At 40.5% G+C, this 18,108-nt stretch overlaps 1 protein-coding gene across 2 annotated transcripts in view; it reads right to left on the reverse strand.

The window, feature by feature from the left end:
* The window catches only part of MTUS1 (microtubule associated scaffold protein 1), a 115,595-nt gene extending 97,605 nt beyond the window's left edge, over window positions 1-17,990 (reverse strand). The window contains exon 1 of one of the 2 annotated variants that reach the window (XM_079306721.1): window positions 17,579-17,990. The gene's annotated coding sequence lies outside the window, so the exon portion shown is untranslated. Of the gene's footprint in view, window positions 1-17,269; window positions 17,395-17,578 lie in introns of those variants that run through there. The other variant, XM_079306720.1, reaches the window with a different exon arrangement.
* Window positions 17,991-18,108: the final 118 nt, after the last annotated feature.

Raw genomic sequence — 18,108 nt, forward strand, 5'->3', positions numbered from 1 at the left:
TTTACCTTTCTTCCTGAAACAACCACAGTGGAGTTAAAACCTAAGGTGAAGCTGTGGCTACTTGCTGGTGTGCAAAAGCCCTTGAATCACCAAAAGATTGAGGCAGCAAGAGGCAACCAGCCCACTACCACTTGGGCACGGGATTGTGCTTGTTGGTAAGTCAAGTTAGTCCTGCCTAGAAACAGAGTATTTATTACAATTCAATAATACATTCAAGTCAGTAACTGTGTTGGTTTGAATACATTTTGTAATAGTAATTTCCTCTTTTTTTCCCATTCTAGTTTTAGGTCTTCACTCCTTCCATAAAGAGAAATAAATTACATTTATTTTATCCCCTTTAAAGGTTTGATATTTCCTTTTAATTTAGAAATCAAATACTGGCAGATGCTGTTTCAGTATTTTAGCTTAGCTAAAGATAGCAGGATCACAAAAGATCAGATACAGAAAAGCAATACCTTAGCATGCAAAGATCAATGATCAAAGATCACTTCAAATACTGAGAATAGCAAAGAAAACACTAAGCAGAGGCCCTTTATCATCCCTAACTCCCCATTTTAAGAGGTTGAGCTTTACTGCTCTTTCTAAACTTCTAATAGAAAATGGCATATTATACTAGTTTGGCCAACACATCAACCAGCCTTCCAGGAAATACTGTGTCAGCAACATATGGAAACTACTTAAAGGGGGTATTTTGACATTTGTCTCTCAGCCTGGAATGTTTTTAGCCTTAATTGTGGAAGCCACTAACACTTCTGTTTTAGCTGTAAAATTAAAAACATCAGGGAACATTAAATCAATGACAGTATATGCTTATCATTCATTACAAGCCACAATCACAAATATTACCACTTTCTATGTAATTTTTACAATTAAAGGATTTACTCTGAGCCACTTTTGAGCAAACAGCTTCAGAAAATGTTAATGATCTTGTCAACCTCTAAGCAGTAAAGAAGAAACTGTAAGTACCACACATAAAAGCATTTTTCTATGTTTATGGAACAGACAGCTTCAAGTAATAAATCTGGGAAATTATTTGGTGTGTAACAGCAACTTACACTAGGGCACAATAGAGACAAACATATCCACAAACTACTTGCAATAGTCAAAGCAGAAGCCTTCCAAAGGACATAAGTTGAGGCTGAGTTAGATTAGTCATCAAAAGCTCTCCTCAGTAGCATACAGCAGAGTACAAGTCATCAGTGAGAGTAAGAAAAGAAGAAAAACCAAACCAAAGCACAACCGTAGAAGCCAGATTACAGAGAGTTCTCTTATGAGACTACAGCTTTCAAAGATCAGTTCAGCCACGCAGCAATAAAAGACTCAGGCTGAGGAATTTTCCTTAGATGCTTTGCCAGCACTGCATCAAAAACTCCCTGCATGCTACCAACACATCCAGAGAGCAGGTTTGACAAGGACTTCACAAATTTGACAAACGTTATTTAAAGAGAGGTCTTTTTTGTAACACTTTGGATCCCATTCACACTGAGGGACAGAACTCCTTCGTTAACAAAATAAGCACACCTTTGCCTGGCCAGGTCTGAAGTAAGAGAGGGATGAACTTACTCAGCCCACTTTTTTTTTGCAGCTGAGGAACTTAGAAGACTTTAAAACCACAAACTACTGTTTTCATAGAGCTGTGGGCTACCACAACCCAAACACAGTCAGAGCAATTGCGCTGCCCAGGAGCTCTTGCAGTCCAGGGCCATTAGTTCTGTCTGCACAAGGCTCCACAAGCTGCTGGGTGCTGAGAGCATAAAGTGCTGCAATGGCAAAACTGACCTGTGCTCCAGGTCACAGAGAAATAAACACACACACATCCACCCCAGGTGTTTCCCAAATATTACTGCCTTTTCTCCATGCACCACAAATTACAATATATAGTCTGCTAGAAGAGAATTTTGTACTGAAAAGTCTGCAGAGCAACTTGGATAAATGTAATCTTAGCCTACCTTCAGCCAGCCTGAGAAAAGAACAGCTGTTTGGAAAGGTTATATTATATTGCAACACATCAAACAATTATTCAGTTTTGCCTTATGGAACTAAGAGTTCTCCCTCACCTTTTTAAAGTGACGCAAACTGCAGTCCCAACTCCAGTCTGCTACAGGCAAGCAAAGGTGAAAATGGTGCTTCCAAAACACTGAAGACTTTCCTTTACTAAATTAACGTAACCACATCATAGAATTAAACTGGAATTGTATAACTTGCTGCTAAACCTATTTACTCTAGGCTTCTAAATTAATTCAAAATATTTCTTTCCTTAGGGTATAAAAGTTGTAATAAATACAAACAAGTACATTTTAACAAAGTCAATTTAAATGTAAAATTATAATAGTTACAGCAGACTTCATTGTCACATATTCATAACTTAAATTAAGCCATTTGAGTGGTATGTGCTCACTGACACTTTTAAACACAGACAAACCACAACTTTTGAGTACACAAATTTAGAGTTGAAGAGTTTATTTCAGAATAATTTCTCTTTGAGTGAGAACTTTCTCTGCATTCATTCAATTTATTCAGTTCAATGTCTGAGTTTTCAAGCTATAAGGAATGAAGCCAATTGAAATCTCTTGAAAGATTAAAAATTAAACACCTTTTTTTAAAAACAACTTCCAATATTTCAGAAACAAAGTTATAAATCTAAGGTATCCAGTTGGTGATACAGAAGTATTACAAGAAATCATGCAGTTATCTTGAATTATAAGTGAGAATTGACAATGCATCATTATGGAAGAAGCCATAGAGCATAAACACAGTTTTCTGCCTACAGAGAAATATGTGACAACTGCTACACTACACTACATCTTTTTAGCAATAGAGACTAAATTAATAAAACAATTATTCTTTGAAGAGGAAACAACTCTTTCAGCCATTCCATGTTCTTGGATGACAACCTCTCTACACCAATGAGCTTTGTAGCATTTAAGTTCTTCAAGGTGCCAAACTAATTTGGCAAATCCAAGTTTCTTTCTGCCTTGCAAAATTTAAGTGGATGGCAACAGGTTTTGAACTCCATCTAACACACAGCATACTACAGCTCCATAGAGTTACCAATGGAAGAATGATACTGGAAGAGCCAAGACTTTGGCACTACACAGCTTGAGAACCCATTTCACAGCCTCAAATACTGACTACCAGTTCATTGCACTTACCATCAGAAAAACACTACATCAGAAATTAAATAGAAGAGTATAGAAACAGCTATCTCCAGGCTATAAACATCAAGGCTAATAGAATTGGGAAAAGACAAGACTTCAGGGTGACCTACTTGCAGCCTTCCATTACCTGAAGGGAGCTGACCAAGAAGATGGAAACTATTTACAAGGACATGTAGTGACAAGACAAGGCAGAATGGTTACCAACTGAAAGACAGGTTTAGATTAGACATTAGGAAGAAACTATTTACTGTGAGGGTGGTGATGCATTGGAACAGACTGAACAGAGATGTTGTGGATGCCTCATCCCTGTAAGTGTTTAAGGCCAGGTTCAGGTAAGGCTTTGAGCAACCTGGTCTAAATGAACATATCGCTGCCCATGTCGGGGGGGGGGAGGGTTAGAAAGGACCTTTAAGACCCCTTCCAACCCAGGCCATTCCATGATTCTGTGATCTCTCAGAAAAATAAAAAATACACACAAAGACACAGAAATCAGAAGGAACTAAAGCAGTAAGTATGTATCTGTTCACTGAGAGGATATTCAGGCTAAAGAACCTCACCCCAGCACCACAAGCATTCTGCATTTAGAATCAATGGGTGGTGATCACTGCAGCTCAGCTGGCACAAAGGACAAGGTGTGTTAATCACAGCCATCTAACAGCCATATGCTAACAACACCCCCAAAATAAAAGCAGCACCAATGGTGGCAGCTTGCATACACAGGCCATTCCTCCCCTGCTGTGCCAAGCCTGCCTCATCTCATCATTAGCTGACTTTCCTTGATCCCTAGCTGAATTTGTTACGGCTTGATTATGACTTTAGGGATTTCTTAAAAGCTGCTCTTTAAGGTTAGTCAATACTGAGCTCTGGACTGATGTTTCTACTTCATTACTCCCCATTTTGCCCATAACAGTCTCTCTCATGGAGATTAACATACTTGCACTCTATTTAAATACAGCAAATTACCTCCCTGTAAAAAATGTGATCACCAACCATCTGCCCTCCTTCTCCTCTCCCCTTCAGAAAAGATTCAAATTTACCTTCTTTCTGACCCATCCATACATATTTTCTAAACTGATTAAATCTAAAATTTCCTGAATGGGTTTTTCTAATTTTTTGCTTACCACTTTTGACTGCTAGAGTCTTTTCCCTAAGGAAAAGTTTTCCTAGACTAAGGATGCTAGAGAGTGCTGTGGGAACAGGTTGACTACACATGGCAGCACCTGGCACTTATCTTCTGAGAGTTAAGCTGACAGTTTGAACATATTATTCTCCTTCATCTAATTTAACATGCAAAGGATAGAAAAGAGCCTTTTTATCAGAAGTAAGATTTTAAAATTTCATCTTAAAAGTTCCTGAAAGTTTTCTAGCCACGGTATTTAATGCGTTACTTCTTGAATGAAACACAGATTTTCCTTTTATTACTCATCTATAAAGCATTCAAAAGTAAACATTTTCTTTCTTGATCTTCCTTCTACCTCTGAATCACCAGCAGGAAGAGGCTGGTATATGAAAAGCAATCTGTCTGTCCTCCCTTCCTGAAACGGCCATGAAAATGTTATTTAAGTAGAAATTTCATTTTCATTTATATGGAAATCACCAAATATATTAGACTGTGATACAATTGTCTCCAACTACTGACACAGATGATACAGAAGAGTAAGTAGTTCATACAAGTTTTAGAGTTGCAGCAGTCACATGGAGGATGTTTTTTGGTATTGTGCAGATTTCCTAATCATTTATGCAGGGACCCCCCCTTTGTTTCACATAAATCACATCATAATATGTGATGTATGAATTCTGTGCTGGATATATGCAGTATCATTCATTTCTCTACGATGCAAACATGAGTAACAAGCAAATACCTAACACTGGTCCAGACAATTTCACTTCTGTGCTGTAGTACAAATACCATACAATCAGAGTTAAGCAAAATACTCGTTTGTCTGGGAAGTTGCTACAACCTCAAATACTTGTTTCATAGGCTTGGACTTAAGGGATTTTTAATTATTTTCATTAAGAGTTCTAAAGTGTGACATTTCCCATCTATACATCTTGAAAAATTAATGCACTTGTTTAACTTGAACATGAGATTTGTATAAGAAAGCACAATGAGGAAATAAAATTGTTTCCCCTGTCCAGCCCAGCTTACCTTAGCATGCCTTGAACATTGCCTCATTCTCTCAACTACAGAGAGCATGCAGTCACCAGCGTAGAATGTGAAGAAAATGAGAAAATCCTTAGGATCCTTGGCAGAAAACCAGGGTTTGAATCATTTGGCACAAGAGACAGGAAACGCTCCCCCAAGTGGGATGCTTTTAGCAAAGTTTTTGGTAAATTTAAGGTCAGAATCCAACTGGATTAGAGATGCAGTCTCAAGGTCAAAGCTCTCATCTCTCTTCCAGGCACTGGTAACTCAGTCCTCTGGATTAAGGTAGAGAGCCCTGGAAATGTGAAGAATGCCAGGTGCACATGCTCTTGCCTCTCTTCTTTAACTTCTTCCAAGTTGTAAGTATCAAGACTCCCAAACTAAGCTTTATATGCATCAAATCTTTGCTTAACCCTTACATTCCAACCCAAAGAAAGAGAACTAGAAGTAAAATCATCGGAATTTAGCAAGTTACCCAGTTTTCAACAAGTTTTAAATTCCTTCATACAAATCAGTGTCCTTCAGGACTATTTTTACTACCCTACACTAGAACTTGTTTATACTGGACTTTGACCCTCAGATGAGTGCTACCATTTAGCCTAAGAACTTCTGCAATAAGTTTCAATAACATCCGTAAAAATTCCCTTCAACTAAATAGAAAAAAAACCAGATAGATATTCCTCCTCTTGGATAAACCTGTTCAGGATTAGTCTTAAACTATAATCTTTCAATTTACCAGATCACTGCACTATTGAGTAATTTATTTATTTTTTTGGCTACCCAGGGAACTGTTTGAGTTTCAGGTTAAGTACATTCTGTTCCACTTAAATGGCAACATGCCAAATCCATTTAAATATTTAAACATTAACCTCAAAGTCACTGGTTTGTAGAAAGGCAGCCGTTAGTCCAGAGAGATTAAATTTTTCTCCAGGCAGTATCTTTGAGTACAAAGGCCATCCTGCTTCTTTCTGAAAGTGATTTCTGGAGGAGTTAAAGAGCATGAAAAAGATACTACAGCACTCATAACTGCTTCAACAGCAGACTTCTTCGCAAGAATGGACAGACACACGTTATTTGATATTTTCCCTTTTCAACACTATAGGTTCATCTTCTGTGTTTAAAAATTATACTCTTCTGCTCAATGAAAAAACACAGGGTTGCTACAGTTACTCTTAATAGTTTTAGACTGTATGATTATCCAGTTATTCAGTGTACTTTGAGGCACAAAATTAAGATGAATTTGCCACCTAAGACCTTCTAATAACAGAAACAGAAAACAAGCATATACACTAAAAGACTGTTAACAATTAAATTGAAAGACCTGACTGTTTGTACGCTGTTGCAAATGTTCATTTATAAGTAAATAGAAATAGGATGGACATGAATACTGGGTTGTTTTGTTTTTCGGGGGGATGGGGGGAGGGGGAACCTAGAGCAGAACTGATTTTTTTTTTCCTAGAAACCTCTTACCTCACAGTTTTTTTCAGAACAAAATTCTTCCTCTACGGGAAGCTTGCATTCTCTGTGTTTATAAATAAGTAAGCAGTTTGTAACAGCAGCTTTATTCTGACACCAATCAGATAAAAAAAATGCACTAAATATAACTTACATAGATACTATGGAATGACCTCTACAGAACCAGACATCTTTTATCAATGATATGCACCCCATTACAGATTAAAGAACAGAAATATTGATCTTAAGATTTGCCACAGAGTTTCTACATGGTCTTCAATAAGAAAGCTAAACAGCTGGAAGTACCTGAAAGCCTGTGATGGTGTGACCTTGCAGAAGACAAAGCTTTCCTGCTTATTTTACACTGAAAATAGCCCATTGCAGGGGAAAAAGATATCCCCACCACACAGGCTTACTATATTTAGGTGACACCTCTACCAACAGGGTAGCCCCTAGGAGAGTAAAGGCTGGAGGCATGCCCACATGCCAAGCTACACCACTGAAGTGTCAAATGTTCTGCTGGGAGGGCTGCTCTAACCACTGCAGTTTCTTACTCCAAACTCTTCTTGGTTTGGAGTACATTAGTCATTTCTTTCAAGGCTCCATAGTGCTTATTTTGTTTAAAAGGTGCATTTTTTTACAAGCGTGTGTTCGTGATTACACAAACACACATTTGTAAAATGTTGTAGAGTAAGGCTTACAAATCAGCACAACAATGCTGTGACCTGTGTGAGGCCCAGTCCAGCTTACAGGAGACACTGCAATAAAGATAGCTGGGCAGCAAGAGAAAGAATTACAGTCCTGATTGACACTAGGCTGGGACAGGTAGAAAAAGCCAAACACTGAAAAACATGCAGAGACCCCAACTAACATGGCATGTACCACCACGTTGTGCTTGAAGCCAACAGTCATCTGGGCTAGCAGGGAAGCTATTGGTGCAATAAAAGAACAGAAAACATGCTCAAGATTTTTCTTGTTAAAGTAATAGCTAAAGCTTCCATACATCTTTCAGTAGAGGCAGCTTTTAGTAAGACTTCAGAAGGTCTAATGATACACCCTCTGCAGGAAGGAAACTGAAGACAACTCCTATTCAATTATCACCTTGCAATATAGATATTAAATGAACTACCAGCTCAAGCTGGCTGAAATTGGGAATCAGACTTACTAATTCCTTAAGTGTTGAGATGCAGCTTGATTAAAGCGAAGAAGCACAAATAAATACTAGTTTTGCCCAATACAACTATTATGAAACCTACGAGAAATCTGTAACACAGAAGACTGGCTTTTATGGTATTTCACTTTGGAGCCCACTTGCTGAGCAGTAGGACATTTTATTACATAAAATCTATGGCAAGAAAACCCAAACAAGTTCAGGGCAAGGAAAGAAAGGTAAAGAGGAGTCCTAACCACATACAGAAACTGGTCAGATATCTTGATCTGTGTGCTTGTGCAATAAGGTAGAAGCAGGCTTTTACCACAAGCAGTATACATAATGAAGTGGATTCCCCAAAAGGATGTCCAATCTCCTGAGAAAACGGCCAAGCTCACAAGGTTTGTATTATCTGTTACTAGAATATCAAGGATCTACAGAGCACAAAGAATCCTGAGGTGAAGCAGTGGTCTGCACAACTCCAAATCAGAAGCTATTCATTACATGACAGCAGAGCAAGAACATTCATTCTGTTACTACAGATTCAAGCACACTGAAGTAGGTGACCTTCCCAGCTGCTTGGCAAGCCTCTGCCATCCTTCCAGGCAGATACTGAGAGTGCAAACACCTAAAGGCATCCAACTGCCCGAGGCCACCAACCTATGCCGACTGCAGAACCAGCCATTATTATCTCCTGGCATCAAGGCTCTGGCTGATTATAATAATGTGTCAGGAGACAACACCCAGACAGCTCAGTTTCATAACTCAACTATAACAATTCCTCAACATGTCCTATGAATTGTTAAAGACAATGAAACAAAGCAGAGGAAACACAGATGCACTGCAGGGAACATCCTTAGTTTCTGAAATGCTTCTATACTGAAACAAGTAAGGATGCAAACAGAGCACAATATCAGAGGAATTCCTTTCCTTTAGGGAAAGCTTGCAAAGGAACAACTCCAGCAATCCACCTGTAAATACAAAAATTTCATTATCTGAAACTCAGCAAGAAATGAAATTAATCTTACAACATCAAAAAAATACACGCTAAGTAAATAATCTACTATGTGATATAAAAATAATTCTCGGACAATTCCGGCAACAAATTCATTAAATTGAGTCACATGTTATAACACGTATGAACTATGAATCATATCAAGAGATTTTATTTCAGCACCTTCAGGCTGCTGATGGCAGCTGCTACTAATAGAGACCTGAAAAGGATAAGATTTCACAGACAATAAAAACAGTCCATATTCCTTCCACACTTTTTGAAAGATAAAAGAGTAAGAATAAAGTTCCATAAGTTTGGCTTGTAACACTAAATGAGCAGCAAATAAAGCCTACAAAATAACATTCTCTTTGGTGGAAATCTGCAGTAGAGTTCAGTCCCTGCAAACTTACACCTGGAGTATTACTGAGATGATACAGCACCATATAGGCTGCCCACTTAAAAGCATCTGATAGAGTGCACATCTGAAACAGGGAGTTGTTCAGATAAACACAAAGAAACACCATATTTCTGCAAATTTTTGTAGGTACCTGCTAGATATCTACAATGCAATAAAATGGTCAAGTCAGCACTGAGGGCGTCTCACAGAGGTGAAACTGGCAGACAAGCCATGCAATTAGGTAAGATTGCAACAGTGGAACAGCAATCAATAGGCTTCCCAAGATTAGATAAATCAGCCACGGAGTAATGGTTCTAAGATCCTTGACGACTGACGGGAGAAAAGCAATAACCAGTGCACAGATCAGATGAGAGCACACTGCAACAGACAGAGCCTGCCTACGCTGCCAAGAAGCACTAGGGCAGCACATCCAGAAATGGGCTGCATCCCACAGCCATCAACCAGCAGCATCAAAGAGGAGCTGTCCTGCAACTCGACACAGACACAGTGGAGGCAGAATCAGTGCTTCACATGCTTAGACAGCGTCAACAAAGATGCCACGGGACTATTAACAGCTTCAGCCAGGAGTCAGAAATAATCAGAGATATGCAGAACCAAAAGACTAATGTCCAAAAGGTGAAAAGGAGCAGTTCAATACAAGCATGCCTTGTCTTTTTCTTTTTTTTCTTCTCAAGGGAATAACTAGAAAGAAGGGGGAGTCAAAAAGAGGCATAAAATAATTCAGTAATGGTTTGAACACCAGCACATTTGCAAAACTAAAAGCTGTAAATCCTCTTAGAGGAAATCACAAAGTCTACATGCAATGATGGACAAAGCACCATCTAGTTTCAACCAATGCTTTTACAGAAAAAACTCAATCCAAAACAACAAAAAAGCAGGACGGGATCACCTGTAGCTGAGCTGCACTGAGCCTTACATAGTGAACCTATACATGGCATCAAAGACAACAGATGAGGCTTTCACAAGCACACTAAGTACAGTTGTCCAATCTTCACAGAAAATTTTCTAATGAGCCAGGATAGATGTCTGTGTTGAAAAACAGTATGAGAAGACAGCTTCAGTGCTAATTTCAAAGACAAACTAAACAAGCTCACTCTTTCAGTCCAAAATGCTGAGCATAATGTATACACACAGGAATTAAGATAGATGATGGCTAAGAGAAGTTAGTTTTTCACATTCCACAAAGTAACCACCCTAATACTGCATACACCTTGCTGCAAGAATTAGTTTTTCAAACAACCCATCCTTTCTCTCTAGTGGGTTTTGAGGTTATTTGAGCTTTAGCGTGTTTAATTGTCAGCTCCTTCACTAACAAAAATCAGCTTTCAGACAAGCATAGGCAACAAATCAAGATGCAACAGTTCACTTTTTATTACATTTAGTTCTCCAGTTTCTGGGAAAGATATACATCGATTTAATGATGGGACTTTTTAAAGGTTGCATTTTTCGAAAACTGTAACATTTAGGTTTGCCAACCCCAAAGGGGACAATCTAAGCACGAACAAAATCAATGCAAATCAGCAGAGGGCTTAACAAATGCTTAAATAAAGCCTAGTAATGAAGATGTCAGGGAAGTTCTGCTTTGCAACATGTAAAACTCCATCAATGGATTACTGCAAGAGTTTAATCTCTAAGTGTCATCACTGCAGATGACATGACAGTCCAAAAAGCACTGCCTGTGGCAGAGAGAAGTATTAAAAGCCTTTCAAACCAAATTTCAAGTTATTCTTCAGCTTTTCCCAAAAGAACATACAAAGATTCAAGAGGATAGCATCCTGACACTATTAAAGTTTTATGTTGCTTATTAAGTTAAATGGCGAATTAATATTGATATAAACGATCCTAATATTGGGATGCATGCTGCATATTTATTTCCTGTATCAACCAGCATCCCCTAAAATGAACATCTACCCCAGTTATTTCCAAATGTTCATGGTGAATGAGTTAGATATAAGCTGTCTTTTTCACTGAGCAAACTTAAAAGGCCAAGATAGACATAAGAAAACTACCTGTATGAAATACTGCCATCACAGAGAATACATTAATGACATTAAATAATACAGAATTCAATAAAATAAGCAGGAGAAGAAAATAAACAAAGCAACTCAAAATTAAAAATATATCCAATTTTTGACAATTTCTAATCAAACAATCCTTTATACGTTTCTAAAACTGGACACCCAGTTTCAAAGTAACAACAGCTGTGCTGCTTTTGCTGCACAGAGTGGAAGTTGTATTGACCAGTGTGTAGCACAGGTTACCAGAATTCCAAACATTTTAAATAAAGTTTGCAAAGACAGACTTCCAGTTTTACATACTCTATATATGCCACTTCTCTACAGAATCATTTTTATTGAGCTATTACTTATATCCACTAAGCAATCATCTAATTATTCACCATTTACCAATACACCACTAAAACAGTCAAGTTGCATGCTAATTTTGCCCAGAAAACTTGGATATTTTTCTCCCCTCAAACTAAAAGCAATGCTAAGGACATCTAACACATCAAAACTCCATTCAACGGGATGAAAGGACAGGCTCACAGGGGACCACATAAGAATTTCCTACAGCAGCAGGCAGCATTCAGAAAACTGCAGAATTACTATCTTCTTGCGACTTGGAGGTGCAATAAAGACCTATTGTCCTGCTCAGGGACAGGATAAATCACCTGATCAGCATCATTTCAGAGGCAAGGGCCACCTGCAGCTTAGTTCAGATCAATTTCCTCTAAGGTCTCTATGTTTCATCTGAGAGAGCTCAGTACCAAAACCACGTACAATTGCCAACTAACCTCTGTAACAACACTAGCCTATAATCCTGTAAACGGCTCATCAACCATCCTGGTTCAAGTTATTTCTTTCCTTAAATGAAGTTTAAGGAAATTAAATTTGCTAGATTACCCAAAAGAGGTTATAGAAACTCCAACTACAGATTTACAAGACTCTGTTGCACCCTGCTATGTCTGGCCTGATCTAGCACAGGCTGTAATCTTACTTCAGTTTGAAGGTCAGGAAAAGGTGCTTCCCAGGCAAATTGTAATTCTGTAAATTGAAACACTTTTAAAAGAAAAATACAAACCCAAGGAAAATATTATGAAAGCACTTCCTGACTTCCCTTTTAAAGTCACATCACTGGTATTTCAAATACCTCTAATAATCATAGTAACAACAAATATTTTACTGCCACTAAAACATTTTACTCGGATATTAAGAGCAAGCAACTCAGACTCTGTCCAAGAACTGATGATTCTTGCAGACTATGCATTAACAGAATGTGTGCTGTATATAAGCCAGTACAGCAGCATCTTCCATTTATACCTCCAGTTTAAAGACTGCCTCACACCATGGTCTTGAAATTGTCCAACTACCCTACTTTTAGCATCATTGGATAAGAGTAACCACATTTGACTCACAAAAAGCATACAGATAAAGCACCAAGTAAAATAAGAAAGGCAGATCGTGTTAATTGTGAGAATGGGCACACAAGCCATAGCTAATGGACAAGCCATAGTCTTTCTTGTTTAACAGCAGTTTATTCATCAGCCCATAGTGCTTACCACAATGCTGTCAGACTGCCCAATGCATACAGATCCTTAGTTCCCAAACCCTCCTGCAATGACGGTGCAGCAAAATCCTACTATTTTTAAAATTCTTCAGTCAAGATTATTCAGTCTCTGCAATTCAACACCAGACACATGACAAGGCAGCAGCCTCAGCTACAACTCCAGCAGGGGATGAACAGATGCAAAACGCCATCTTTAACACCTGCAGCACCAACTACTATCACTCATCCAAGAGTACAACCACACTCTTTTAGGAGCCCAGTGATGTAAATAAATTATTTTTTGGCCAGTCACATAGGTTTACAGCTGATCTCACAAAGAAAAAAGGAGAACCATTTCACCAATCACTCTATCCAGACTCACTGGTGTCAGCTAATGCCATCAAACTAAACTAACAAGTCCAGAACACACTATATGGACCTCATACACTGACAGGAAATCAGGGGGAAAAAAACAAAGAACGTGTATCTACCACCATATTTTTCATAGTAAAGAAAATTCCTCCTTCAGTGTTCTGGTTTTACTTGGAGAAGGCTTGTCCATTTCTTCGCTGACATGATGGAGCAAACACAGCAGGGAAACTGACTCTGGAAGAATGCTTGTCCTATTTCTTTCTGTTAGACACAGTATAGAGAGGACAGAGTAAAAGGCATCAGAGATACTAGGAATACCAGCCACTAGAATGACGTGCTACACCATGCATATTCCAACTATTTTACCCCACACTGTACAGCTGATGACAGCTATCACTCTGAGCACACACACAACCTCTGTAGGCATATTCACAGGGGTCTGCACTAGAACTAGTTCATCAAAACACGTGGGTTACAATATCTCAACTTCCAGTGTCTTGAGTGCACTAGTTTCATTTCCTTGCAAAATTACCATATTGCAAACCTTAAATCCACATTTATATTAAATGAGCTGGTTTGCATTTTTAAAAACAGTTGTGTAAGATTGCGAAAGAAAATAATTGAAAAATGTTTAAGTATTTGGAGATTGCTGAGAGCACGTGGCAACTCAGCTGAGCTGGAAGGGCTCAAATAAATTCTATGACAAAGCCAAACAAAATGACAGACATAAGAGAATCATCTAAAGAGGAATGACAACAGAGACTGGGAGTCAACACAAGTGGGCAATTCACAGATCACATCAAAGTCATCCACTAAGAACAGCTTCAGTTTTTCTTGATGAAAAAACTAAACAGAGTAGCAACTAAAGCAGTTTGAGTTAACTTAGTGTAAAAATATTAATGCAATTCATTCAAGGGAAGGAGAAGTCCATGAAATAAAACAGAAGTAAATATAGGTGCTAGGGATGGGAAAAAGGAAATTTCCCACTGAATAATATTATTTAAATTCTGACATAACTTTTTGGTACTGAAAAAGCCCACTCATGTAGAAAACTAAGACTCATAATTAATATTTTTTTTACTTGGAGGACACAAGATTATCAACTAGCATCTGACTTTTTTTGTCAGATGACAAAGCATACCTATGTATAGCATACTCTGTGGAATCATCTCCACAACAGAGAAAATAGGAAAGCTGAAAACAATTCTTTCCATGCCTCCATCAGAGCAGCTACAAAGTCTAAAAAACATCTTTGTACATCAAGCAGGAAAAGCAAAAAATTTCAGTGCAACACTCCCTGAGAAAGAAGTAGGCTGTTATCATTCTCACTTTAATGTTTGCATAGAGGAAACTGTACAACAGCCAGTTCCACATCACAAACACTGAAGAAGCACTAATTCTTGCAATCAAGTCAAGCAGAATAAAAAGCATTAACTTTTCCAGTTTTAACTGCAAACTACTCCATAGAATGAGCATTTCACAAACTCACCAGGTAATCTTCTAAATTAATGGGACAAAGGCAACTAAAAATGCTTGACTTTCCCAACTAAACAGTAAATCAGGATACATCACGAAACTGAATGAATAGAATAAAATTACTTGAACAGAAACAGGGACTTTGAGCAGGCAATCACTTCAGCAGCTTCTGTGGAATCATACATACCACACGTGGCACTTCTGGTCACATAATTATCTCTCATCATCAAACAATCAATATACACCAGTGGTACATTTTAGCATCTTTTATGAATATGCAATATACCACATTTCTATATAAAACATTTATACAGGTACATGACACATAGATATGTATAAAACTATAAGTGCATCTTTGTTTCTGCAGATTAAAAAAAAAAAATCAGTCCCACACTATCAGCTGGCTAATCTGCATTTCACAGTTCCTATTACAAATCTTACCAATTATTTTGCTAGATTGTTGAGACCATTAGCTACCCAACATGTTAAATCTCAGCTCAAGAGTAAATCCTAAAAGATTTTTTTAAAGCCTCCTTAGAACTGACATTTTTGTACAAGAATCTCTACATATGTGGTTGCAAACAGAAGTTTGAAATCACAAAATCCAAGAGTTAGAAACAGAAGCTCCAAATGCTTTTAAAGTGTCATTGCTCTGTCAAATCTTGACTTTTTCAAGGCCTTGACACTGCATTCCTGCAGTTAGTCAATTCTCAGATATTGATTCAAGCTGTAAGTAAAACACATGAGAATAAGGAACAATTATGGATCCAGCTGTAAGGCTTCCTATTTACTGAAATGCAACTGCTCAAAAATATAATGAAATCCACTTAAGGGGCTAACTACTAGAAATTTAACATTTGTTCCAATATTTTAAACTTATGGAACCTTTACTTACAGAATCATGCTTACTCTCAGTGGAAAATCATATTATGTAAAGTTTTGGCATCAGATTTACCAGATTATGATCAGTGTTTCAGCCACAGCTCTGAAGCAGACTGATCTCAGCCAGAAGTCAAAGCTCTGCAATATTTTCGAAGTGACTATACGGATTTTTAGCAGAGCCTTGTTACCACACGTACAATTACTCCATAAAAACAGAGCTCAAATGCAATCTATTGCTCACCCACGATCATTAGCACTAGGAGAACTAAGTTAACCCCAGTGGCTGGTCTGCAGTCACGCGAGCCAGCCACTACCGTGCTGCTCTGCAGTTCCACCAGAGCACCCTGCATGTCACGAGGAATAAACAATTTTTAATGCCAATCTTATTTAGTAATCCAGAGAGAGAGAGACCCATCATACTAGTTATCACCGTCCACTCTGAAAATCTTAGTGATGTAAGTGAGGAAGGTTAAAGCTTTTCTATTCCCAAAATTTGAGTTTCCCTATATGAAACGCCTCTATCTCTCCTTACTTTTGAGAGAGGTGTTACTGTGTATCGAATTAATTCAGAAATAGAAGGAAGAAATTGACAACGCAGGAATATATATTCAACAACACGGGTGTCATCCAACTTGTCAGACTTAGTGTTAACGACATTTTACATTATAGCTACTCTAAGACCTTACAACACATAGGCAGTGACCAGTAATGATTTATTGTACCTAAGTGAAAGTCATGCATCTGACACAGTGTGAGACTTCACCTTTCAGACAATCCCCCGGTGTGGGGTTTAACCTGCTGTACTGTCCATCACATCACAAGCATAAAGCAAACAAATAATAAAACCAAAGCACAGGCTTAGACCCCATGGCAGAACACCACCTACATACCTTAACAAGAAGAGGATGCTCAGTTCTCTGCTTTGACCATGCAGCAGAAAAACAGAGAGTAGGGTGATTTCACGGGGTTGTTTTCTGGGCATTTCTTTGTTTTGTTTTATTTTAAATATCTGCACTCTCTCGCCTTGGCCTTGGAACAATGGTATCAAGTTAAAGCTCAATGTCCTTTTCAAACTCTGGCTCTCCTCTCCTTGCCAACCTTGCATGGTATAAATAGCAGCAAGCAGAGGAGCAGGCATTAAAAATACTCCTTTAAAAATCTCAGGAGTGTTCCTACTTGTAGTATAGGACCAGAGCACTCCGGGAGCACGACAGCACGCTGTAGTACATTTTGCACATATCAAACACGGTGTCAGTGCTCATCTGGATTTAAAAAAAAAAAAAAAAAAAAAAAAAAAAAAAGCTGCGACAGCAATATACAATTTCCGTATCTCTCAAAACTCCAAACACACAACTGGGGCGGGCCGAGCTGGGACCCCTCAGGGCGGGGAAGGCCCCTCGGGACGGGCCCGCCGCGGCCGCACCTGCGCTGCGCCCCGAGGCCGCGGCTCAGCCTCACCGCCGGGGCCGCGGCGGGCGCCCATCGCCACTGAGAGAGGGAGGAAAGTGAGCTGGAGCAGGAGGCAGCGGCGGCAGTGACCCGCTTCCCCCCGGCACCTCGGCAGCCCCAGCCGCGCTCCGCTCCCGTGCCCCGTTATCCGGCCACTCGGGAAACCCTGGCTGAAAGAGCGAGGAGAGAAAGAAAAGGAAGGGGGGGAAAGGGGAGCACTCACACTTCTGTAAAAGTCGGCACTTACGGCGGCACGCACGCACCACTCCTCACTTGTAGATCGGCGCCGCTGCAGAAAACTGCGCCGCGGCCGCTCTCGCCGCCGGCACCGCCTCCCCTCCGCCCCCGCGGAGGCCCCGGCAGCGCCGCGCCCGCACCAGCCCGCCCGCTCCTCGCCAGCGCCGCCGGCTTGGCGTTCGCGGCTCTCCCGCCCCGGCTGCGCCCCTCCGGCAGCCCCGAGCCCTCTCCGGGCCGTCCTGCGCGAGGCGCCGCCGCCGCGTTCCGGCCGCACCTGCCCCGCCGCAACCCTCACCTGGCGCTGGCCGGTGCGTTTGTCGGCGGGGGGCCGGGCGCTGAGAGAGGCGCAGGTAGCCGAGCGGGGGAACTGGGTCAGCGGCTAAAAATACCGCACGGGATGGAGGAGGATCCGGCCGCGGCAACGGGGGAGGCGGCCGCTCCTCCCGAGCGCTGTCGGCGGGACCGCGGGACGCGGGGCTCGGCGGACCCTTCCGAGCCGGGGCAGGCAGTGACCTTGCTCCAGCTGGGCAAAGTGCGCCGGCTCAAACTCACAACCGACGGCGACAAAACCTGCCTGGTCTCGTTTCAGTTCCCAAACCGCGTGTGGCTGCACGGCCGGCGCGCAGGGTGAGAAGGCGAGGGATGCCCCGGTGCTGGAGAGCCGGGCTAAATCACCCGCCCGGGGCAGCGCCGGGGCCGGCCGGGCCGCATTCCCCGCAGCGCCCTGCCCCGCCGCCCCGGGCTGCTCGCTCGCGTGCCCCGCCGCTGCCGTCCCGAAGGACGGAGCGTGGAAAAGCAGCGCGTTCCTGCGGAGTTCCGCAACCT

The sequence above is a fragment of the Erithacus rubecula genome (genome assembly GCF_903797595.1).
Source record: "Erithacus rubecula genome assembly, chromosome: 5".
NCBI lineage: Eukaryota > Metazoa > Chordata > Aves > Passeriformes > Muscicapidae > Erithacus > Erithacus rubecula.